The 18,517-nt window shown below is 35.1% G+C and overlaps 1 long non-coding RNA gene across 1 annotated transcript; it reads left to right on the forward strand.

Moving 5' to 3' along the window:
- The first annotated feature begins 10,518 nt into the window (after positions 1 to 10,518).
- On the forward strand, positions 10,519 to 14,443 carry LOC128236132 (uncharacterized). Its single transcript, XR_008261266.1, has 3 exons — positions 10,519 to 10,594; positions 14,020 to 14,079; positions 14,369 to 14,443. It is a non-coding gene; the product is annotated as an uncharacterized LOC128236132 (long non-coding RNA).
- Positions 14,444 to 18,517: the final 4,074 nt, after the last annotated feature.

The following is an 18,517-nucleotide window of genomic DNA, read 5'->3' on the forward strand; positions in this document are numbered from 1 at the left end:
CAGAAAATGGAAATGGTTGAGTACTTGAGATGACTTCATCAGTTTATGTTGTTTTTTTTAAATATCCACTATTGTTTTCAAGTTAATGCTAAGTTAAGTCAAGTTAAGTCTGATGCGGCTTATAATTTTTATATTAGAAATAATTGATGGATGTTTGGACAAGTTTGAGGTTATGTCCGTGTTAAATACTTTACGCCCCTAGAGGACTCGGATTCAACTGAACTCGTATCTAACTGACCGTTCGAAGGCGGTTATCCATTTTTTATCAGTTAAAGGCCTAGTCTAAGCCTTCTATAAGTGACCCCCCTCCCCCCCCCCAAAAAAAAAAAGAAAAAAAAAACGAAAGAAAAAGTTTATCGAACACAACCTCTGTTTATTGATCTTAATCTACCTGCCTTGATCCCTCTTATCAGATCTCTGATCTGAGTATCCTGCTGTGCAGTTTTGAAAGTTTTATTATAGAAATGGACCCTAAATGGCCCTGAGCCAATAAACGAATACACAGGAAATCGGCCCCTACTGTAACAACAGTGCAATTAGCAGGAGATGAACAGCAGGGGATTATCATCATGCCAAACATTCCTTAAAGGCCTAGTTTAAGCCTTATATTAGTGACCCCCCACCCCCACCCCTTACACTGTGTATAGTACACAAGCTCTGTGTATTGATTGCCTATCATGTCGGATCTGAGTATCCTGCTGTGCAGTTCAAGTTTTATTATAGAAATAGTCAACCCTTTATGGCCCTGAGCCAATCAACAAATATATTGAAAAAGTGGCCCTTACTGTGACACCAGTGCATTTAACAGGGGATGCACAACAGGGATAATCATGCGAAACATTCCTTAAACAAGGCCTTCAAATAAGGCCTTTAAGATATTCTGATGAATGTATGGTCCGTTTATGCTGTTTGTATTTATTAGGGATTGCAACGAGTAGTAAAATTGGTACTCGAGTACTCGGACAATATTCCGATCGAGTACTCGGGTACTCGATTACTCGGATAACTTGAACTGGTTTTCGGGAAATACAAGTTCGTGTTTACATGTGTCGTTCATGTTGGCAATCTTCATCTTTAAATAAGACTGTCAGTATGCACCTAAATAGAACATTCAATATAAAAAACTTAATATGTTTTTCCATGCTTTTAATTTGTCCTTTTCATTTCATTTTATACAAACATATGTACTTCAATATGAATCGAAAGTAAAACTTTGCTTAAATTCGAGCGTCTCGATGATTGAGACTGCACTCAACTATAAAAAAATCATTCAGATTTACAATAAACGTACAATATCTATTAACTTATTTCGTTGTTTACTCTACGAAATAATATTTAAAATGACAGTTTTTCATACTGAAATAGTGTTGTTTACCTCATAAATATTCATTATTCCCGAATAAAGATATTCTCCAATCATTTTTGATAATCATTGCCAAATATGCGCCATTCAGGAACCAAAGCTCGCAAGGGTCGTTACTAATTAGCGCGTCACCGTCCATTGTTCGGTGAAAACTCTCTAATTGGTAAACAATACAATTGTGTCGGAGATGTCCCACTATCAATACTTCGCTAAATGACACCAGTGCTATTTACAACATAGGGCCCTTTTTGACAAATGCAACGTTCACAATAAATTTATTACGGTCAATTTCGTTCACAGCGGGGATTAAAGGGACCGTAAATTGTCCTCTTGGCAACTATCCAGTTCTGATACTTTGTCTGTAAATCGTGTATTTTGTGATTTTTAAAGAATATATTTTTTTCCCGAGCATTCGAGTAGTGATTTGGTACTCGAGTACTCGGACCATCGATCGAGTACTCGGGTACTCGTTGCCATCCTTAAATTAATTTACAAAGAATTTGCGCATTGTATTGGTTCAAACATATGACCTTGAGTAATTGAACACTTGACCTTTTGCCAAACGTTCGTTTCATTTTCCTCATGTTGATAGAAGGACACCAACCAATTTCAAGACATAATTTAGCACTTGAGTAATATGTATATTTTGACATACAAAGTCGTATGTGAATGTTTCAAACTGTCTTGAAGACCTACGTGTATGATTTTTGCAAGAAATATTTAATTTTCTACACTACCGTGCTAGGTCTTTACGTTTCAAGTTTCAAGGACTTTAAGAATCATAATACCTCCATATTCCGAAAAATAGCCTTAATACAATTTAAAGTTTGGATATTAGTATCTGTATGAGGTCAAACAAATAACCTTGATGGTGTAACTGGGGGTAATTGAACATCTGACCTCATGACCTACATTGGTTTACCCAGACATAACACATAGTCAACCTTGACCTTTGTATGTATGATAGAAAAATACAATATAACCATCTTTTGTGTCATCTGTATTGTAAAAAAGAGTTGTTACGTATTAAGTAACGAAACCGTTTTTCTTAACGAAACGTTACCAAATTTCAAATATTGATTTATATTTTAACAGGCTTCATTACTACTTAATTGTTTGTGTTTGTACAACTCGCGACATCATTGATATTAGCAAAGTACCTAGGTTTTTCTAGTGACCCGTCTAAACTGGACATGTCACACTAACTAACGCGATGCTTTAACATGATCAAGATTGATATTCTGTCTACGTATCGTAGATATTTGGTATAACATGTTCCCCTAGGTACGATTGCAACGTTGTTGATTTCGGGTTTGATCTACCTTTTAACTCGAATATGCATACAAAAGCCGAGCTTGTTTACAAATATTACGCCAAAGTTGTGGGCCTTCCTTTAGGGATGTGTACTGGTTTACAAATATTAAGTAAGAGTTGTGGGCCTTCCTTTAGGGATGTGTACTGGTTTACAAATATTAAGCCAGAGTTGTGGGCCTTCCTTTAGGGATGTGTATTGTTTAACAAATATTAAGCATGAGTAATGGGCATTCCTTTTAGGGATGCGTTCTTGTTTACAAATGTTCAAGCCAGAGTTATGGACCTTCCTTTAGGGAGTGTACTGGTTTACAAATATTAAGCATGAGTAATGGGTCTTTCTTTTAGGGATGCGTACTTGTTTACAAATGTACAAGCCAGACTTGTGGGCCTTCCTTTAGGGACGTGTACTTGTTTACAAATATTAAGTCAGAGTTGCGGGCCTTTCCTTAGGGATGAGTACATGTTAACAAATATCAAGTCATAATTGCGGGCCTACCCTTAGGGATGAGTACATATTTCCAAATATTGAGCAAGAGTTATTGGCCTTCCTTTAGGGATGTGTACATGTTTACAAATATTAAGCCAGTGTTATTGGCCTTCCTTTATTGTATGTCCCCCAACCTCCCACACTCCCAACAATTCTGACAGCTACAAGACAATGACACTTCACTGTTTATTTCTTAAGAAACTGACAAGGGTAAAGGTACATTATATACACTACTTTTATATAGATTGACAGTCTTGTCAATTTGCCTTTCTAATCTAACGTCAAATGTCTCCATTTCTCAAGAAATCTTTTTAGAAAAGGACTTCAAGGGTTTAGAATACAATCAAATCCCGTTGGCTCGAACTCACATGAACTGGCGAAAATACCTCGAGCCTCGAAAATTCGAGCGAAGACAGATTTCTGACATTCAGTTGAAAAAAATCCGTTCTTAACATCCAGTTCGAGCTAACGAGGGAATCGAGCCAAGCGAATTCGGGCCAACGGGGTTTAACTGTACTTTCTTTATGAATGAAACGTGAAAGAATAACTCTTAATCGGTTTGACTCATAACCGAACTTCACTCAAAATGTAAAAACGCACGCATAATGTAGCATCGTTAGAGTGATATTAATAAAATAATCGCTCTATTTCTCAAACCCCATTTGTCATATATGGCCACATAATGAGTCTTGTACCGCTGAATTCACCTCAGAGTGATAGTTTCAATAGTTTAATTAGTTTAGTTTTGAAAGCTTAATAAATTGTTCAAATTGCAATTCCAAAATACAGTTAATGAATAATTGAATCTATTCAAACTTTAAATATGATTTTCTCAAAACATGAAATAAGGCAAAATGTTAACAATAAACTATAACCGACGGACAACGACCGATAGATCACGGAAGCTAACCAACAACACGTTATGTTCATTTGCGCTTCATGATAAGCTCACACATTACAGCCATCTCATATTTCTGCAGATCTTCATCAAATATCCGTTCAAATACATTCATTTGTCAACCGACTGTTGACTTAACTTTTGATATTGTATTCAACTATGGCCAACTTAATGTTCAAAGCACTTACGTCATGCTGATCAAATCTCTGTGAATTCCGCCGATAGGTTGTCATAACTCCCGGTCTGAAAGTAGTCCAGTTCAAGCTTCTCCGCCATGAACAAATAGTCCGCCCATCTAGAATATGCTAGATAAACCCGCAACCACATCTGTACCCGGATATAGGCATCTGAAATAGAAGAATACAAAACATCGAGTATCCATACATCTTGTATAATTTTTGGATAATTAATACTCTTTACTCAATGTTTTCTTGGTAGATCAGTTTAAATAGTCCTTGTTTCAAGTTCAACCGCCTTGGGTTCGATTCCTGGCTAAGAAATAGTGATAAAATAGGACAGGAATGACAAAGGGCAAGTTAGAAACCGTAATTATCTTTTACTTTTTACATTCTGTAGAAAATCATAGCATACAGTAACATGTTCAATCTCCTTGTCTATATGAATACACATTGCTAATGTTGGTTCTTCTTGATAAAATGTTTCCGCTTCTATCAGCTACTGTAACGGTGCCTTTACACAGATTCTGCATTTTATGATGATATTAGTTATGATATGCTGGACATTTTGTTGAACGCTTTTAAAACGACAAGGCGGTGGACAACAAAAACAGCTATAAACTAATGCAGTATTAGCCAAAGTTTGAATAACTGATTCATCGTTTAAGCCTTGTTAAAAGAGCACATTATCGCTCCTAAATTATCACTCATTGAAACTTCCTTTAAATAAATGCGAAAACGAGATCCCTACAATACGACACTAAAACAATGGCGATCTACGGAAATGCAGTTGCCAACTTATGCTGTATTAACCAAAGTTGGATTAACTGCCTTTTCGATTGATCTTCATATATCCTACAACGACAACATAGTGATCTAGATCTGATAAGCGCTTGCGGAGGCAGCCCCGCTCATGAAAGTCTCTCTAAGCCGCCTAGGTCCCTGTCGCTACCTGCACATAGAGTTCTGAGGATATCTGTCACAGATTTCTAAAAGGCGTCGAGCGCGTGTCCACCAAGGTTGAGCATAGAGTCATTCCACTTACAAGATAACCTGAACAAGCGCTACCAAATCTAGACAACCATACCATCGCTATATTTAAAATAATAATTTGCATTTTCACTCATTTATTCTATTTTCTGAATTTACTCATTTCATTTAGGTATAATCTTCATCGATACACCATCGCATTAACGTTTGTTTGAGTGGTGCTAAATCGAAAGAACCAACACATGCTTTATGAAATGGCCGCATTAGAATTGACAACTTTAACAACCGTGTTAACTAATAAGCACATTGTTCGATACTAGTACATAGAACTTACGGAAAAAATTTATACAACATTGACATAGTTCATATTTTTAAACAACAATAATTATTTTATATTATACAACTTAGCTTGTTTCCTCCATTTCTGCGTCAGCCATAAAATTGCAAGCTACTGATACTTCAAGTATTTTAAAGATGTGTGAAATATAAATTAATACATTGCATGGACTGACTAATCTGTTACTAATGGTTTACCCTCAAGTTAAACCACACCCCTAAAGCCAAAAACCCTACACTATGTTAATATAAAGTATAAAGAAAAAATTATGGTTTCGCACATCTGTAAAAATCGCTCATCATTGTTGGTTGTGGTGATAATTGCTTAACGTGTGCTGCATGCTTCTATAAGAGAAAGGCCTTTTGTTAGTTTCATGCCCGCGGCAATTGGCAATATGTTTAACTTTCAATCAAAACCGTTTCTCCCATTGCCACGAATGCGAAACAATGGCTCCAGCTCTTTTTAAAAGCTGTATACAAAAAGACCAATGCCACTTCCAAACTAGAGACTATTTTATAATGATGGCCAGTCTTCGCCTCTAGCTCAGAAGTGTCATTGTTTTTGCTTATGTATGTACAGATCCAGCTGGGGTCATTGCTTCGCATCCATGATGAAGAAAGCCTGTACATTCATAACGAACTGTCTCAAGTCTGAGCTTAGCCAAAATGGAAATCTCCATTCTGGGTGAATATTGGTGATTAATGTGAATATTATTTTACAGTAAACATGTACTATTATTCACATTTTTTGGAATAAATGGAATGTCGATCATTCTTTGAAATTTAATAAAACTCATTTTCTGAGTCTAGAAAAACGGTTAACAAATATGTAATCAATATGTTTAGATATTTACCCTAAAACAATTACCATTTAATAACCTTTATACCTATTTGGAATAAAACGTACGATTTCAGCCAATCAAATTGCAGATAGGCAATCATTATCATTACGATTTTCTACTTTCGCGGGTGTTAAAAGGTCCACCTACTGCAACTTCTCCGATACACACCCCTGTGTTAGATTTTGCGTTGACAATGTGTCAGCCAATTAGGTTGTATTCTAAGTCACTTCCGTGTCATGACCTGAGGTAAAATCTGAATGACTAAGAAGGGTTATATTCGCTACGATCACCATTCCCATTATTCAATCATTGAGAGTTTACGTCTCGTATGTAACTATAACGTACACATTTTTTTCAGAACTATACTGTATATTAAATGCGGAGTATTCAATGGATTTAAAACCGAGAGGGTACGGAAGATTTATTGTAAATATGTAAGTGGCAATGACACGGCCACAAAACGCCAGCTCCGCCAATTAACGATGGTGCAAAGAAAAGCTGTCGACACTTCCGGCTCAACGCTGTGTTTACTTCTGGTACAATATCGCTTAAACCCGACGTGAGGCAATCCCGACTTGTGTTTATAACATAAGTGACATGAGATAAAAGTGACAGAAATTCGCAGTCAAATCGAGATTATAGAAGACATGAAAAAACAGAGATACAAGAGATACGGGTGCAATACCCTAGCTCGATAAGAGAAGATTTATTGGTTCATGAATGTGCTCGGTGTAAATCACCGATACACGAGATACAACTTTCCTGGTTTAAGGTTACACACCACCATTGTTTTTCCTTATATAATTCAATGTAAAGTTATAATTTTTAGACAACATTTAAAGGCATTTCGAGCGAATGCAGGCTATGATAACCACATATATTCTTAAAGTACAAGCTTTAAATTACATTTTAACCCAATAAAAAAGTGGGGTCAAGTTATTCCTAAGAAAAATCACTCCACTTGAAAAACAAACTCTAAAAATTGCACCGTCCGCCATGACAGTTCTTCCAAAATGACCTTTCAACTATAGGGCAGCGGTTTATGCTTTAATCTCTACTCTAAATGATAAATCAAGCAAGAATAGATACTTAAAGTATAAAAGTTTCAGGAATAATGATAGTTTTGATTTACAGTGTATTGAGCATGTGAAAACATATCTATCAATCATAAGAACATTTTTTTTATTGAGAATTTTCCACACAACGGAAGTACATATGACGTAATGGTGACGTCATTCCTATAACTAAACACGTCCCTGCATTTTTTATGAAAAACACTTTCGATTAGTCCTTCATACATAAATACACCCAAAGCTAGCTCAATCTGATAGTCTGTGTCAGGTTTTCCAGTTTTACTGCCTGTCACCCAAGTGCCTGTGCGTCTGTATTTTCTAAGGCGTTTTGGCCCAAAATGCCATTCTTTGAGGTTTTTCAACTGAACCTTGACTCAAATGGCATTCTAAGCATCAAATGGGGCAGTTCTTTACATCTTTGCACACATTTCAAGTTCTCGCAGTCAAATTTTCACAAAATTTGGACATTTTCAGTGCTCGTAAGATTGCAGACGACTCATTTTTAAAAAAAAAAATAGACGAAAGTTGTGAAAACCAGAAAATAGCATATTTTGATCAACCGGACAAGATAAATGCATTTAATTGTGAAAATTTGCCAGAAATAGTGAAATGCAATACATTTCTTACCAAAAATAACACTTTTTACACACCACCATTGTTTTTCCCTATATAATTCAATGTAAAGTTATAATTTTTAGACAACATTTAAAGGCATTTCGAGCGAATGCAGGCTATGATAACCACATATATTCTTAAAGTACAAGCTTTAAATTACATTTTAACCCAATAAAAACGGGGGGTCAAGTTATTCCTAAGAAAAATCACTCCACTTGAAAAACAAACTCTAAAAATTGCACCGTCCGCCATGACAGTTCTTCCAAAATGACATTTCAACTAAAGGGCAGCGGTTTATGCTTTAATCTCTACTCTAAATGATAAATCAAGCAAGAATAGATACTTAAGGTATAAAAGTTTCAGGAATAATGATAGTTTTGATTTACAGTGTATTGAGCATGTGAAAACATATCTATCAATCATAAGAACATTTTTTTTTATTGAGAATTTTCCACACAACGGAAGTACATATGACGTAATGGTGACGTCATTCATTAAACCAGTGCTGAGTACACCACTTTTCCAAGTACTACCCTTTAAATGCCCAGCGCTAGGCAAAGGGGGCTACTGGTACCATATTTCAAAGTATTTGGGTAATATAGCTATTATAGATACAGGGCCAATCAAACCAATGCGAAAGTGATTACTAAGCGTTACGAGTTTTTTTTACGTTTTTTTGTATTAACACATGGGGTATAATCAAAGTAAGGCTATTCCATTTCAGTCCGTTGACTAGTTTCCATCTTTATAGGTATTGAAGCTGAATAGTTTGTGATTTTATGCCGGATTAACTTGATCTACTTTTGTGTTTGCATTTTTACCCGAGGGACGGACCGTTGATTGTCTTATTCGAAACGCGCCAGATCTGATACTTACGTCTGTAAATCGTAACGTTCGTGAATTTTATTATTTTTTTTCGAGTACTCAAAGTAGTCGGATGATTGATCGAGTACTCGGGTACTCGGATGATTGATCGAGTACTCGGGTACTCGGATGATTGATCGAGTACTCGGGTACTCGGATGATTGATCGAGTACTCAAAGTACTCGGGTGATTGATAGATTACTCGGGTACTCGGATGATTGATCGAGTACTCGGGTACTCGGATGATTGATTGAGTACTCGGGTACTCGGATGATTGATCGAGTACTCGGGTACTCGGATGATTGATCGAGTACTCGGGTACTCGGATGATTGATCGAGTACTCAAAGTACTCGGATGATTGATCGAGTACTCGGGTACTCGGATGATTGATCGAGTACTCGGGTACTCGGATGATTGATTGAGTACTCGGGTACTAGTTGCCATTTCTAGTATTTATGTATGTGGTGTTTATATGTTTGTGTCTCTATTTTATTGTCGTTTTGGCCCTTGCCTTGTGCATTTAATGCACCAGTCAATTGTAACCACGCCCCCCCCCCCCCAGGTCCGGGGGTATACCGGGGATAGCCGGGGAAATGGGCCGTGTTTTTACCTTCCAGGTGGCCCCGCAGTGCCGGGTGTCTGCGGTGGTTTTGCCTTCACGCCAAATATAGCGGGAAATTGGCATTATCTAGGGTCCCTTGGGTGCGGGGGCATTTGGCGGGGGTTTTACCAGCAGATCGTCCCCGCAGGGCGGAGATTTTGCCCGGGCTCGGCTGGACCGAAAGTCAAAGTCACCGCTATTCCCCGGACCTGGGGGGGGGGGGGCTTGGTTACAAATGACTGGTGCATAAAGAGGTTTTATTTTTGCTTTTTTCGACTACTGGGCTTGTTTGTATAATTTTCATTGTATTATCGAGTAGTGGTTACTTGGGCGATTCTTTTTTCTTTTTATGATTGTTTACAAAATATATAATTGTTAATGTTTAAATCTTTTAATAAAAAAAATGTGACAGTTACGTTTAAAGGGTTAGTATTTTAATTTCTTTTACAAAAAAGATGTTCACGCCTGTGGTGTATTTCATTAAGAATTCGTATCTAGGAGATATTTTCAACTGTGTTTTCGCCTTGTTGAAAACGTCTCCTATGCATTTGAATGAAACTGCCCCGCTCTTGTCACTGGATGTTAGGCTAAAATATCAGTGACTAATGACACCAGCCATTAAACAATAATTAAACTTCTTCTATCTAATCAAGGAAGTAAGCTGCCCCATTACCTTCTAGTTTCTTTTTCAACAGATTCATTAACGACAACAACAACAAAAATGAACACCGTACATAAACATCCTTTATTAAGTCCTATAAAGGGGAGATTTAAATTTTATATTCTGCCATCTCTACCTTTTCACTAATCAATGTACGCCGAAGCCAATGCTTTATATGATGTCCCTTGGACTCAAATGTCCTGCATTTTGTAGTATCGGTCTATTGACCAAAGGCGTGAAAGTATACTCTATGTAATGTTCAGTGCTCAGATATCCTATGATTTATTTTACAGTTACCAAACACAAACCTGTTACAGAGCGGCACAAAATCAAATCTGCTGTGATGGATATATGAACCCCGACTGTTCTATTCGTAAGCTATTATTTACACTGTTAATTTTACTGAATAATGTCAATATTTGGATGATAATATGTCGATACTGTAGTTATGTTGATTGTTTTTTTTAATAATTCATAGCGTTCTAAGAATACACATTCTTTGAGCGATTATAATGATAAATGAGCCGCACTATGTAATAAATCCTTAACTTTACATAGATACCATGAACGCTCCTTAAATAATTATTACGTCTCAGATGATTGCCACTGCGTGATGCTGTTTTTAAAATCATGAACTTTTCTATCTACTCATGAACAGTCATTTATCAGTTCTAAATCCCAGAAATTTAGTTCATGAACAGAACTTCAAAATTGTTCATGAACAGTTCAAAAATACAATAAGTACATCGCAAATATTTAATAAATTCATGAATTCATAAAGAGTAGTTCACGAATGTTTAATAAACTGTCAAATTTGTTTCATGTTCTTAAATAGTACTTAACAAATAATGTAAGTGGTTCAAGAATAATTTATGAACTGTCAAGTTCCTACTGAGTTCTTGAAAATTAAGCATTTCAAAACGAACGGGGCATAAAAATTAGGCTTTGAAAATTTGTCAAACAGCATTTTAAAATTAAAATTCGAAACAGTAGTTAATTGATCTCCGCTATTAGTCAGTGTGTACATGTAAAACATTGGCTGACAGCTGGTATGATCATTAATGTATGTGGTTCCAATCCTCTTAACAATAAAGAAATCCATTAATTGTTTAAATCGCTGCCAACTGTCAAAATCGCCATGTCTATGTAACACTAGTCGCTTACATAAAAGAAAAGTAAATATTCGAGAATTAAACATTGTGTTCGTCAAATCATCGCTATAATTTGAAGAGTGTTATCTCATTTTTTTCTAAAAAGGGAACCACATGGATTTTCCCGCCATTTTTATTTTTTACTAATCAAAGTCAGTGATGCACATCTTTGCACAAACGATGATGTAGGCGGTTATATACAGGCACCGATCACTTTGAACTTTGTGTGGAACATCCAACCTGGTGAGTTTTTACCTACCACTTAAACATGTTGTTAAACAAAATTGATATTAGCTCCTTAGATTTAGTTTCTGTCATTAGGCAATAGTTTTGTACGATAAACTGATAATGTGTAACTCTAATGTGACAAGTGCATAACCATTCGTCTGTTTGAAGTTTGTGTCTATTTTTATATTTAAGAATATATATTTCTTACAAAAACATTCAATACAACTGATTATGATACTGCTACATCATCGTAAAATTTTGTTTTGTGCTTTAGACTTATATTTCGTCGGAAAAAGACAACTTATAAAAGTCGCGAAAATGTGTGACAGTTTGTAAATCATGACGTGCGGTATTCAAATTATATTTCTTTATCGAAAGTATTCAATAGGAATTTATTATGATTACAATTTATGATGTCGGTGGATGACTTCAATGACTTTTCTTTGGTTTTTGTGTGAAATAAAAGAGTTTTTATTCAATACAAAAATGGCATTTCAGACTAAATGGAGCCTGGTAATAAATGAAGCCAAGTAATGAACAAATAATTGCTCCACTACCAGTATGTGACAAATGTTAAGTGGTCAATATACCTGTTACCAGTATGCCAGACCCCTGTCATCTTACAGAGCCCCACCAATCAACGTCCTATATAATTTCTGCGATATTTCAGGTATTTATTTTTTCTACTCAAAAGTTGACATTTATTATTAACTAATTTTTATTTAATTTGTCGGCTTAGGCTAATCGCCCTGTAACTCACAATGCTTCAAGTTATTTTTTTTTTAAATTGGCATGCTTTAAAAAAATGACTTGAGGAATATAATTAGAACTTAAGAATTATCATCAACATTTAAATTCAATATCAATATGTTTTTCAGGTAAACAGACTAAAATGGGGGAAAACGTTTAAGCTATTTGAGAATGAAAGTGAGAAAATAGGAGGACCATAATGTCACTGGAGTTTAGATTCAACCTGGTTGTTCCAAATACATGTCCGTCAAAGAAAGCATCAACTTTGACAATTTTGAAACTGTAAATAAAACTGACATTCGTCACCTAAACTACAAAAGAAGTGAAAAAACTGTTTCTGTGTAGAGAAGGTTAATCACGTCTAGATGCAAAACAAATCATCACCATGTGTCCTGAGAGTTTGAAGAACTGAAGCTATATGCATCATATCCTCATGAAAAACAAGAAGAGTAGGACTCAAGATACACAGTCAAGTAAAAAGCTACTGTGTGGACACCTAGTTTTGCATGTGTTAATTTTTTATACCAAAAGACAAGCTCTAAATAAGTCTGCAGAAGGTAGAGTGACAATCGTGTAGAAAAAAAACTGCTGATGCTACCCAGTAAATCGCTGTGGGGTTAATTGGTACAGGATTAGTTCTTGAAGAATTTATGAACTTTTTAATGCCAGTCTTTCAGCTTTCGAACTGTTCATGAACAAATGTTCAAGAATTGTTCATAAATAGTCCATGAAGATAAAATGGAACAAGGGGTTTGTAATGGAAATTATTCACGAAAAGTTTATGAGGTATATAAAATCAGGAACATTTCATGAATTTTCAGTTAATTGAACAGTCATGAACTTTTTGATGCCAGTTGTTCATGTTTTGTTTCATGAACTTATCATGATTCTGCAGTTCATGTACTTTTTATGAACCCTGCATGTTCATGAAATAAATATTTAAGATACTTTAATGAATTTTTGCCATCTTATCTCCATGTACTATTCATGAATAGTTCATAAAAATGTGTTTGAACAATGTATGAATATAACAAGAACTGTAAGTGTCTGTTTGCAGGGGATGGTTATATTAATGACGCCACGCTAATCAAGTGAGAGAGTAATACTGATATAAACAGACCAGAGATTTTATTAAAATAAGCAATGCATTGTTTCTTGTCATCATAAATTTATACAAAAACATGAGTTATAAACAAGCCATTTAAATGTAAACATTTCGTGTCAATAGTGAGGATTTTAATGCAATGAAGTTGCAACAAATTATGAGAATGAATTAATTTTACAGGCAATAGTTAATACATTATTTGGAATGTAAAAAACAAAAACAAAAAGTCCATCGAATTAGTTAAGTCGTCTTTTGTACGTCTTCTATATACCGTGCACTATTAAGCCGTTTAGTAGCACTTTGCATTTTAAGCAATTGTAACAATTAATATGTACTTTGATTCAACCAGTAGTGTCTTTTAACAATTCTTCTTCCTCACATCAATAAAAATGTTACAGTTCAAAAGGAAGTGAAACTCATTTTCTTTCTCCATGTGTAAAAGTATTTCACACTCATTTTTCCGTTTTCTTAAGTTTTGAATGTTTTATATTTACTTTACTGTTCAAAATAAACATAATAACTACAATATTTTTCCACAATAGTCAAAATCAACATATCTTTCAGCAATTTGTAGCCGCTCGTGTGGTAAAGATCAAATATGTGGAAGTCCTGGACACTGTGTCTGTAAGTATTTTCTTCCGTTTTATTCGTCTTTAACGGCTAGCTTTTTTGCACATTTAATTTAATGATCAATTTCGTGTTTCGGAAAGACTATACTTTCAACAGCTTTCAAAAAGTACTTTACACGTTCAACATTTGACAAAGGGAAGACTCAAGTGCTAAATAGCTCAAATCTTCCTTTTCTTACCCAATAAAACACAAGAAAAGCCCTCGTAAAACATAATCAATCCAATGCAATACAAAGAACAGCTGTATCTATACTATTTTTAGTTACAACGCCATTTAATTTCAGCATTACGCGCAGGGCGAACATACTGCTCATATAATGGCTCCTGTGTCAACCCTAACAATTGCTCCTGTAGTCAAGGTTACACGAATCCTGAGGTTGATTTTGAAGGTAGGCATGTAAAAATTGCAAAGACATGATCCATACATACATTGGTATGGTTATACATATTTCCCCAAATAGATAGTTTTGTTTCTCTGAGTCTCTCTTCTTGGGTTTTAATTTGGCTACTATATAAGTGTACTTGTTTGTAAACACGAATGTTATATTGTTGGCAATGTATTTACGATTACTTTGGTTAAATTTGCGCATATATTTTTTATCGTTACCCCTGATGGTCAGCTTTGTGACGAAGTGGCTAGATTATCCGACTGAAAATCAGGTGGTAGCTGTGTCGAGTAAGGAACAGTAAATTCCTACATCTTCTTTGTATTAATGTTATAGTTTGCAATAAATGTGCTCTTAATTTACAATGAATTTCAGTGTTAACAAACTGATTTTCTACATTTTTACATGCTATCCTTTTAATACATTAAATGACTGAAATTTCCATGTGAACTATTTTGCAATATAATGAAACATCATTATAATGTGAATTCAAACTTCTTGTCTCTAAACAGGGAATATATTTAATTTTTGGCTTGTCCCTATAATTTACATTGTATCATTCATCAGCGAAAATAAGTCACAAGATTTCCTATTTTTATCGTTGCTTTGAATAACATAATGTCTTTTACAATTAGAACCAGGCAATCGAACATGAAGCTATTTTAAATAAATTTAAAGCTTGAAGGCAGGAGCATTTCTTATTCGATGGCATGGATCTGTTTCTGATAACGACATTTCCGACTCCTTTTCGCTGACGATAGTATAATTATGATTTTGATTATCTATTTTCAAAACCATAGATATTGATGAATGCAATGATGACAATGGCCAACCGTTAGTATGCTTTAGTTTCCCTTTTATCAATACATGTTTAGTTTAAATGATATTTTAGTCACTCTCGTTGGCACGAAATTACGCGAGAGTGTAGTCTTGTTTTGTGTGAGAAACAATTTTCACTGACCTTAAAACGGCAAATGCCCATACATTTACCAATGTCGAGACATTGGTCGTTATGTCATGTTTGTTGGCCTCTAGCGTTGTTTTTCTTGTTTAGGTGTTTGACCTTGGTCCGTGTGATTTTGATATGATTATTGTAACATTCTGAGCTACTGCGCTTGTTTCTGTAGTGTCCATTGTTTCATAAACGATCTTTTGATTTCTGATTTGTTTTTTGTCAATGTGCTGAATGAACTGATGGGTAGGGAGAGTGGGATTAAACCATACTACCAGCACTCAACCACACACGTATAAATTCAGAATACTCGTTTTGTAAGTTAAATTATTTATTCATTTTATTGCAATGAAAGAAGATAAATACTTTTGCCAACAAATTGATACACGTTTCATTTGTTATATGAATGAACGGGATAAAAATATCTTGCTTGTTCACATTTATTATTTTTTATGATATTCATTTCTATATTCATTTAGAGACAGGGACGAATTCTCAAACGAAAGGTATGCACTTTGGTTTTGGCAATATTTATAACATTTATGAGTGTAATTAAAAGCAACGAGAAGTGTATTCTTTGCACATTTAATGTTATGGTTGGTTGTAGGATGTAGACGGCATGGTTCGCCGGTCAAGACAGTTTGGTATTGATTACTGTAGTATCGGTTTCTACTTTTTAAAAGAAAATTCTGCTGTCATTTGTTTTATTCTACACAGAATGAAACCTGTTGCATGTGTTGGGTATAACTTGAACGATCAGTTATGTTGGCTGTCCTTGCTGTGTGATTCTTAGTAGTTGGTTTATGCCGTTTAACTGCACCTGTATATTTAGAGACGCACTTCTAAAGTCAGACGTGCACTTCTAAATAAAAAGATGCACCACTAAATAAGTTAGAGATGAACATTTGTGTGTTGAGTTGCAGCCCTTTCCCGATCTACTCTCAGCTATAAGTGACCTTTTATACATATTGTACGGCATACACGTCGCTATTCACCCTCTTTGATAATTTTAAATGCGCATAATCTACGTTTATTAATGCCAACAATGGTGTAAACATGAAGTAAGTAGAAATAAATTAATAAATGCATGGGTGCATCAAATGCTTATTAGAAACGTAGATATAACTTTGACATACTGCATATGTCTGATTTTATTGCAGATGCTCTTGGTTACATCGTGGTTGTGATCAATTAAACGAGTTCATTTTAAAACGATGAAAAAGAGGCTCTGGCGAGTTTTTATCGTTTTAATTGACTAGTTTAATAAATTTGATATAAAATAAACACGACTTTGAGATTCTATTTATAACATAACTCATTTACGGTCGGAATCTATGTCAAAGTTTCTTCAATACACTTCTTTTGTCATAGTGCGAAGAATTTACACTGTGTGTTATTAGGATGATTCATACGCGGGAAAGAAAAGCCCGACATAAAATCAATTTGTTAACACAACTAACATTAAAGATGTCGCAAGGTTTCACTTTAAACCAACAACGAAATATATTACATTCCATTTACGGTAAATCAAGCATATTACGTCATAAGTAAACAGGCGAGTGTGTAAGGTTTGGCGGTTGAAGTTTAAAAAGAACATAAGTCAGTGTCATAGTCGCTTTCAATAGTGCGAATTCGCTTTATAGCTGGCCGATTACAGCATGCATTTTTGTCAGTTTAATGGATGTGCACAGGGACGGATTTCATGTGGAATCAGTGACTGTGACAGTGTGTGAACTTGAACATAGCTGGCGAACTGCCTAGAATGAGCATTTTGCAAGGAAGTAGACGGGGTTATTTCCACTGAATACAGGATGCTGGACATTTCCTTGTGTTGATTAGGATTTTATTAGGCTATAGTTGTTTAAAGATGCAATGTTCTTGTGTACCGATGTTTGCATACTCTGCTTCGCAGGAACATTGTTGTCATTAAATTTCGGGACGAGGTATTTTCTCGCGCTGTGATCAGGGAGGTGTTTGTTTGGATTAAGTCCGGCCTTCTTCCCCATTCGTTTCATCGTGGAGATGAATTTGTTGACACCGACATGATTTCGTTTGATACATCGTTTCTAATGTTTGTTTACATTTTTTGACCATTTGTCATTTTATCCGCATGCAAACTGGACGAACTAATACAAGTATTTGGAGATGAGTTGAATTAATCTGCCTGTCCTTTGATGCGTCAAGGAGACGATCTTGTCGTGACCAACTTAATTAATTATTTTGCAATATTTTATTGTTCAAATAAAGCAAACTATTAAAACTGGTTTAACCTCACCGCAATTTACAATAAAAAAACATTATTTATGTCGTAACACTTCATTTCTCATTTAAATTATGCAGTTTTGTTTGGATTTTCTTCTACTTTACCTGTCACGAAGATCATTCCATCTACGCATTTGACCTTCTTTATTATATTTTTGATCGTTTTTTCTCTATGTACACTCATGAATTTAAAGTAAGTAAGGTCAACATGAACTTAACATTTGTCCGTTTTTTTAAAATCAACATAAGAGAAACATTTACTTAGGTTCGTCATTACAACACGACGTATTTCCTTCACTAGAAAGCCTTTATTGAAAGTGTAAAGTAGAGCATAATAAATTGGGGAATACTATCAAAGCCATTTGTACCACATAGGCAATACGAGGAAGGTTCCTGCGTGTCCTTTTTTTGTTCGTCATTTGTTTGAATTTATCATGCTTACATTCTGATTCCGCAACTGATCCAAACAAGCGAAACTGAGTTTTAAAATTGTATCATGGGCCAAGCAAGGATAATAAAGTACATGAAGCTGAGCAATGCGAACCTTATTTTATATAAACAAAATATGGTATGTTATACAAATATCGGGACAACGAGAAAATCGAGCCAAGCCAGTTTAAGCTAACGGAATTTGAGTGTACATTAATTACAAACAAATACAAATATTCGCGTAGAGACAGATTAATCTTTTCTATTTCCAATCACTATTCTTCGCACGTCAAAGCGGTTCGTGTATTCACAAAAAAAACTTTGACGAAATTTTGTATTTTTTAGGTTTTGAAGCTAAATGATTTGTGATTTTAAAAACAGGCTGAACATGCAGGATCTACTTA

This window comes from Mya arenaria, chromosome 1 (genome assembly GCF_026914265.1).
Source record: "Mya arenaria isolate MELC-2E11 chromosome 1, ASM2691426v1".
NCBI classification, from domain to species: Eukaryota; Metazoa; Mollusca; class Bivalvia; order Myida; family Myidae; genus Mya; species Mya arenaria.